Source organism: Dendrobates tinctorius, unplaced genomic scaffold (genome assembly GCF_039654945.1).
Source record: "Dendrobates tinctorius isolate UK_male_01 unplaced genomic scaffold, ASM3965494v1 ptg000011l, whole genome shotgun sequence".
Classification (NCBI taxonomy): domain Eukaryota; kingdom Metazoa; phylum Chordata; class Amphibia; order Anura; family Dendrobatidae; genus Dendrobates; species Dendrobates tinctorius.
Genome location: NW_027361679.1, coordinates 90,928,987 through 90,935,686, shown reverse-complemented (window position 1 = coordinate 90,935,686; position 6,700 = coordinate 90,928,987). Strand labels below are relative to the sequence as shown.

The 6,700-nt window shown below is 34.1% G+C and overlaps 2 non-coding genes across 2 annotated transcripts; both read right to left on the bottom strand.

Moving 5' to 3' along the window:
* Positions 1 to 1,666: 1,666 nt before the first annotated feature.
* TRNAR-UCU (transfer RNA arginine (anticodon UCU)) lies at positions 1,667 to 1,752 on the bottom strand. The gene is given in 2 exon segments: positions 1,667 to 1,702; positions 1,716 to 1,752. It is a non-coding gene; the product is annotated as a tRNA-Arg (tRNA).
* A 4,347-nt stretch (positions 1,753 to 6,099) lies between these two features.
* Positions 6,100 to 6,185, bottom strand: TRNAR-UCU (transfer RNA arginine (anticodon UCU)). The gene is given in 2 exon segments: positions 6,100 to 6,135; positions 6,149 to 6,185. It is a non-coding gene; the product is annotated as a tRNA-Arg (tRNA).
* Positions 6,186 to 6,700: the final 515 nt, after the last annotated feature.

Sequence of the window (6,700 nt, the reverse complement as noted above, 5' to 3'; positions counted from 1 at the left end):
TAAGAATTTTAGAAAGGTTCAAATTCAAGAAAGAATATGGTCTACTGAATACAGGTAACAGAACACCAAACACTAGACGAAAAAATATGCAATAATGAATTGTGCCCTATCTGTTATCCATTGTGTCAATGAGCCTTCAGTGGCTGAATTGCATAGTTCAATTTTAAATTGAAGTCCAATAGAAGTCCAATTGCGCCAATTGTTATCCATTGCGCCACAGAGCCACAAGCCTGTTTGTTGAAGTAGGTGTTTTGTCAAATCTAGACAATATTTTCCTGATGATTAAATAACAGAAAGATTCCTGTTTTCTTTGTAACTTTGTTTTCGCCTTCTTATATGTAAAAGTAAAACTGGTCAGCAGGAAAATGCCTATGTTGTAGAAAAGAAAGATCTATTTTATATTAAAACTCCTTACATGCACTTTTTAGTCTTACATGCCAGCAGTTCATTTTAAATTACTAACAAAGGTCCCTGTTGGTAAAGTGTCACATAGAAATTCATGCAAGATAACAAAAGGGGTAGCTTTTGTTGGTTTCTAAATCTCAAGCTTTGATCTTTTTCACTTTCTCCAGATTCAATGCAGTAGCCACTGACCCTCAGGAACTTAAGCTGAGAAAAACGGATTGGAACATTAGTTTCGTTGTACGCTAATGGGCCACTGCTTTGGGAAGGAAATTAGTCAAAACAAAATAAATAATTTTATCCATGTGAAAAAACTATCAGAGAAGCTTTGTTTTAGTCCAAATAAATGCTGGGAAATTTCCTGGAGTCTCCTACTAGATATCCTGATTTTAGCAGTCAGCTATACTTTTCTTTAGATGTTTTTCCATTCCTCATTTTTTCCTTTTGCAGTTTTTCTAAGAATATCTAGGACTGTACAATAGTGGTGAAAAGTTTTCAGACTGATACCAAATTTGGCTTTCACAGTTTACTGCCTTAGATTTTATACTGGTAATTTGTGTTAACTCTAGATTATTCTGAAAAGAGATCAGATGAATTGCCCAAAATTGCAAACTCAGTTCTTACCATGAAAATTAAATTAATCGCAAAAAACTCATTTCCACTAAATTTCAGTTTCCCAAAAATGACCTGCTTGTATGATTTCCGTGGTCTCATCAGCACAGCAGAAGGTGTTTATGAGGACAAGGCAGCTGATAACACTCTGTTCTTATCTTTAAACCTATTTTTTACTTTTAAGCAAACAATTGTCCATGTTTTGCATTAATGACATAAAATTGATACCAAAAAGCCATGCAAACATTTCATCAAACTATGGATGGACTGGAGAATGCTTGCACCAAAGTTGCATTTTTTAAAGTTATAGTTGACAAATCAGCCAAAAATATCTAGAAACTTCAAATCCCGACATTAGAGATCATCAAGAAATATCTTGCAATCACATACAAATAAGAATTTTAGAAAGGTTCAAATTCAAGAAAGAATATGGTCTACTGAATACAGGTAACAGAACACCAAACACTAGACACTAGACCAAAAATATGCAATAATGAATTGTGCCCTATCTGTTATCCATTGGGTCAGTGAGCCTTCAGTGGCTGAATTGCATAGTTCAATTTTAAATGTAACATCTAATTTGCTCTAAACGTTATTAACATTTTTCATCTTTTCAAGATCAACCGAGTTAAAGTATTAATGTCTCAAAATATGACTCTGGTGGGACTCGAACCCACAACCTTTGAATCACATCAGCTCCCTAGAAGTCCAATGCGCTATCCATTGCAACACAGAGCCACAAGCCTTTTTGTTGAAGTAGGTGTTTTGTCAAATCTAGACAATATTTTCCTGATGATTAAATAACAGAAAGATTCCTGTTTTCTTTGTAACTTTGTTTTCGCCTTCTTATATGTAAAAGTAAAACTGGTCAGCAGGAAAATGCCTATGTTGTAGAAAAGAAAGATCTATTTTATATTAAAACTCCTTACATGCACTTTTTAGTCTTACATGCCAGCAGTTCATTTTAAATTACTAACAAAGGTCCCTGTTGGTAAAGTGTCACATAGAAATTCATGCAAGATAACAAAAGGGGTAGCTTTTGTTGGTTTCTAAATCTCAAGCTTTGATCTTTTTCACTTTCTCCAGATTCAATGCAGTAGCCACTGACCCTCAGGAACTTAAGCTGAGAAAAACGGATTGGAACATTAGTTTCGTTGTACGCTAATGGGCCACTGGTTTGGGAAGGAAATTAGTCAAAACAAAATAAATAATTTTATCCATGTGAAAAAACTATCAGAGAAGCTTTGTTTTAGTCCAAATAAATGCTGGGACATTTCCTGGAGTCTCCTACTAGATATCCTGATTTTAGCAGTCAGCTATACTTTTCTTTAGATGTTTTTCCATTCCTCATTTTTTCCTTTTGCAGTTTTTCTAAGAATATCTAGGACTGTACAATAGTGGTGAAAAGTTTTCAGGCTGATACCAAATTTGGCTTTCACAGTTTACTGCCTTAGATTTTATACTGGTAATTTGTGTTAACTCTAGATTATTCTGAAAAGAGATCAGATGAATTGCCCAAAATTGCAAACTCAGTTCTTACCATGAAAATTAAATTAATCGCAAAAAACTCATTTCCACTAAATTTCAGTTTCCCAAAAATGACCTGCTTGTATGATTTCCGTGGTCTCATCAGCACAGCAGAAGGTGTTTATGAGGACAAGGCAGCTGATAACACTCTGTTCTTATCTTTAAACCTATTTTTTACTTTTAAGCAAACAATTGTCCATGTTTTGCATTAATGACATAAAATTGATACCAAAAAGCCATGCAAACATTTCATCAAACTATGGATGGACTGGAGAATGCTGGCACCAAAGTTGCATTTTTTAAAGTTATAGTTGACATATCAGCCAAAAATATCTAGAAACTCCAAATCCCGACATTAGAGATCATCAAGAAATATCTTGCAATCACATACAAATAAGAATTTTAGAAAGGTTCAAATTCAAGAAAGAATATGGTCTACTGAATACAGGTAACAGAACACCAAACACTAGACACTAGACCAAAAATATGCAATAATGAATTGTGCCCTATCTGTTATCCATTGGGTCAGTGAGCCTTCAGTGGCTGAATTGCATAGTTCAATTTTAAATGTAACATCTAATTTGCTCTAAACGTTATTAACATTTTTCATCTTTTCAAGATCAACCGAGTTAAAGTATTAATGTCCACAACCTTTGAATCACATCAGCTCCCTAGAAGTCCAATGCGCTATCCATTGCGCCACAGAGCCACAAGCCTTTTTGTTGAAGTAGGTGTTTTGTCAAATCTAGACAATATTTTCCTGATGATTAAATAACAGAAAGATTCCTGTTTTCTTTGTAACTTTGTTTTCGCCTTCTTATATGTAAAAGTAAAACTGGTCAGCAGGAAAATGCCTATGTTGTAGAAAAGAAAGATCTATTTTATATTAAAACTCCTTACATGCACTTTTTAGTCTTACATGCCAGCAGTTCATTTTAAATTACTAACAAAGGTCCCTGTTGGTAAAGTGTCACATAGAAATTCATGCAAGATAACAAAAGGGGTAGCTTTTGTTGGTTTCTAAATCTCAAGCTTTGATCTTTTTCACTTTCTACAGATTCAATGCAGTAGCCACTGACCCTCAGGAACTTAAGCTGAGAAAAACGGATTGGAACATTAGTTTCGTTGTACGCTAATGGGCCACTGGTTTGGGAAGGAAATTAGTCAAAACAAAATAAATAATTTTATCCATGTGAAAAAACTATCAGAGAAGCTTTGTTTTAGTCCAAATAAATGCTGGGAAATTTCCTGGAGTCTCCTACTAGATATCCTGATTTTAGCAGTCAGCTATACTTTTCTTTAGATGTTTTTCCATTCCTCATTTTTTCCTTTTGCAGTTTTTCTAAGAATATCTAGGACTGTACAATAGTGGTGAAAAGTTTTCAGACTGATACCAAATTTGGCTTTCACAGTTTACTGCCTTAGATTTTATACTGGTAATTTGTGTTAACTCTAGATTATTCTGAAAAGAGATCAGATGAATTGCCCAAAATTGCAAACTCAGTTCTTACCATGAAAATTAAATTAATCGCAAAAAACTCATTTCCACTAAATTTCAGTTTCCCAAAAATGACCTGCTTGTATGATTTCCGTGGTCTCATCAGCACAGCAGAAGGTGTTTATGAGGACAAGGCAGCTGATAACACTCTGTTCTTATCTTTAAACCTATTTTTTACTTTTAAGCAAACAATTGTCCATGTTTTGCATTAATGACATAAAATTGATACCAAAAAGCCATGCAAACATTTCATCAAACTATGGATGGACTGGAGAATGCTTGCACCAAAGTTGCATTTTTTAAAGTTATAGTTGACAAATCAGCCAAAAATATCTAGAAACTCCAAATCCCGACATTAGAGATCATCAAGAAATATCTTGCAATCACATACAAATAAGAATTTTAGAAAGGTTCAAATTCAAGAAAGAATATGGTCTACTAAATACAGGTAACAGAACACCAAACACTAGACGAAAAAATATGCAATAATGAATTGTGCCCTATCTGTTATCCATTGTGTCAATGAGCCTTCAGTGGCTGAATTGCATAGTTCAATTTTAAATTGAAGTCCAATAGAAGTCCAATTGCGCCAATTGTTATCCATTGCGCCACAGAGCCACAAGCCTGTTTGTTGAAGTAGGTGTTTTGTCAAATCTAGACAATATTTTCCTGATGATTAAATAACAGAAAGATTCCTGTTTTCTTTGTAACTTTGTTTTCGCCTTCTTATATGTAAAAGTAAAACTGGTCAGCAGGAAAATGCCTATGTTGTAGAAAAGAAAGATCTATTTTATATTAAAACTCCTTACATGCACTTTTTAGTCTTACATGCCAGCAGTTCATTTTAAATTACTAACAAAGGTCCCTGTTGGTAAAGTGTCACATAGAAATTCATGCAAGATAACAAAAGGGGTAGCTTTTGTTGGTTTCTAAATCTCAAGCTTTGATCTTTTTCACTTTCTCCAGATTCAATGCAGTAGCCACTGACCCTCAGGAACTTAAGCTGAGAAAAACGGATTGGAACATTAGTTTCGTTGTACGCTAATGGGCCACTGCTTTGGGAAGGAAATTAGTCAAAACAAAATAAATAATTTTATCCATGTGAAAAAACTATCAGAGAAGCTTTGTTTTAGTCCAAATAAATGCTGGGAAATTTCCTGGAGTCTCCTACTAGATATCCTGATTTTAGCAGTCAGCTATACTTTTCTTTAGATGTTTTTCCATTCCTCATTTTTTCCTTTTGCAGTTTTTCTAAGAATATCTAGGACTGTACAATAGTGGTGAAAAGTTTTCAGACTGATACCAAATTTGGCTTTCACAGTTTACTGCCTTAGATTTTATACTGGTAATTTGTGTTAACTCTAGATTATTCTGAAAAGAGATCAGATGAATTGCCCAAAATTGCAAACTCAGTTCTTACCATGAAAATTAAATTAATCGCAAAAAACTCATTTCCACTAAATTTCAGTTTCCCAAAAATGACCTGCTTGTATGATTTCCGTGGTCTCATCAGCACAGCAGAAGGTGTTTATGAGGACAAGGCAGCTGATAACACTCTGTTCTTATCTTTAAACCTATTTTTTACTTTTAAGCAAACAATTGTCCATGTTTTGCATTAATGACATAAAATTGATACCAAAAAGCCATGCAAACATTTCATCAAACTATGGATGGACTGGAGAATGCTTGCACCAAAGTTGCATTTTTTAAAGTTATAGTTGACAAATCAGCCAAAAATATCTAGAAACTCCAAATCCCGACATTAGAGATCATCAAGAAATATCTTGCAATCACATACAAATAAGAATTTTAGAAAGGTTCAAATTCAAGAAAGAATATGGTCTACTGAATACAGGTAACAGAACACCAAACACTAGACACTAGACCAAAAATATGCAATAATGAATTGTGCCCTATCTGTTATCCATTGGGTCAGTGAGCCTTCAGTGGCTGAATTGCATAGTTCAATTTTAAATGTAACATCTAATTTGCTCTAAACGTTATTAACATTTTTCATCTTTTCAAGATCAACCGAGTTAAAGTATTAATGTCTCAAAATATGACTCTGGTGGGACTCGAACCCACAACCTTTGAATCACATCAGCTCTCTAGAAGTCCAATGCGCTATCCATTGCAACACAGAGCCACAAGCCTTTTTGTTGAAGTAGGTGTTTTGTCAAATCTAGACAATATTTTCCTGATGATTAAATAACAGAAAGATTCCTGTTTTCTTTGTAACTTTGTTTTCGCCTTCTTATATGTAAAAGTAAAACTGGTCAGCAGGAAAATGCCTATGTTGTAGAAAAGAAAGATCTATTTTATATTAAAACTCCTTACATGCACTTTTTAGTCTTACATGCCAGCAGTTCATTTTAAATTACTAACAAAGGTCCCTGTTGGTAAAGTGTCACATAGAAATTCATGCAAGATAACAAAAGGGGTAGCTTTTGTTGGTTTCTAAATCTCAAGCTTTGATCTTTTTCACTTTCTCCAGATTCAATGCAGTAGCCACTGACCCTCAGGAACTTAAGCTGAGAAAAACGGATTGGAACATTAGTTTCATTGTACGCTAATGGGCCACTGGTTTGGGAAGGAAATTAGTCAAAACAAAATAAATAATTTTATCCATGTGAAAAAACTATCAGAGAAGCTTTGTTTTAG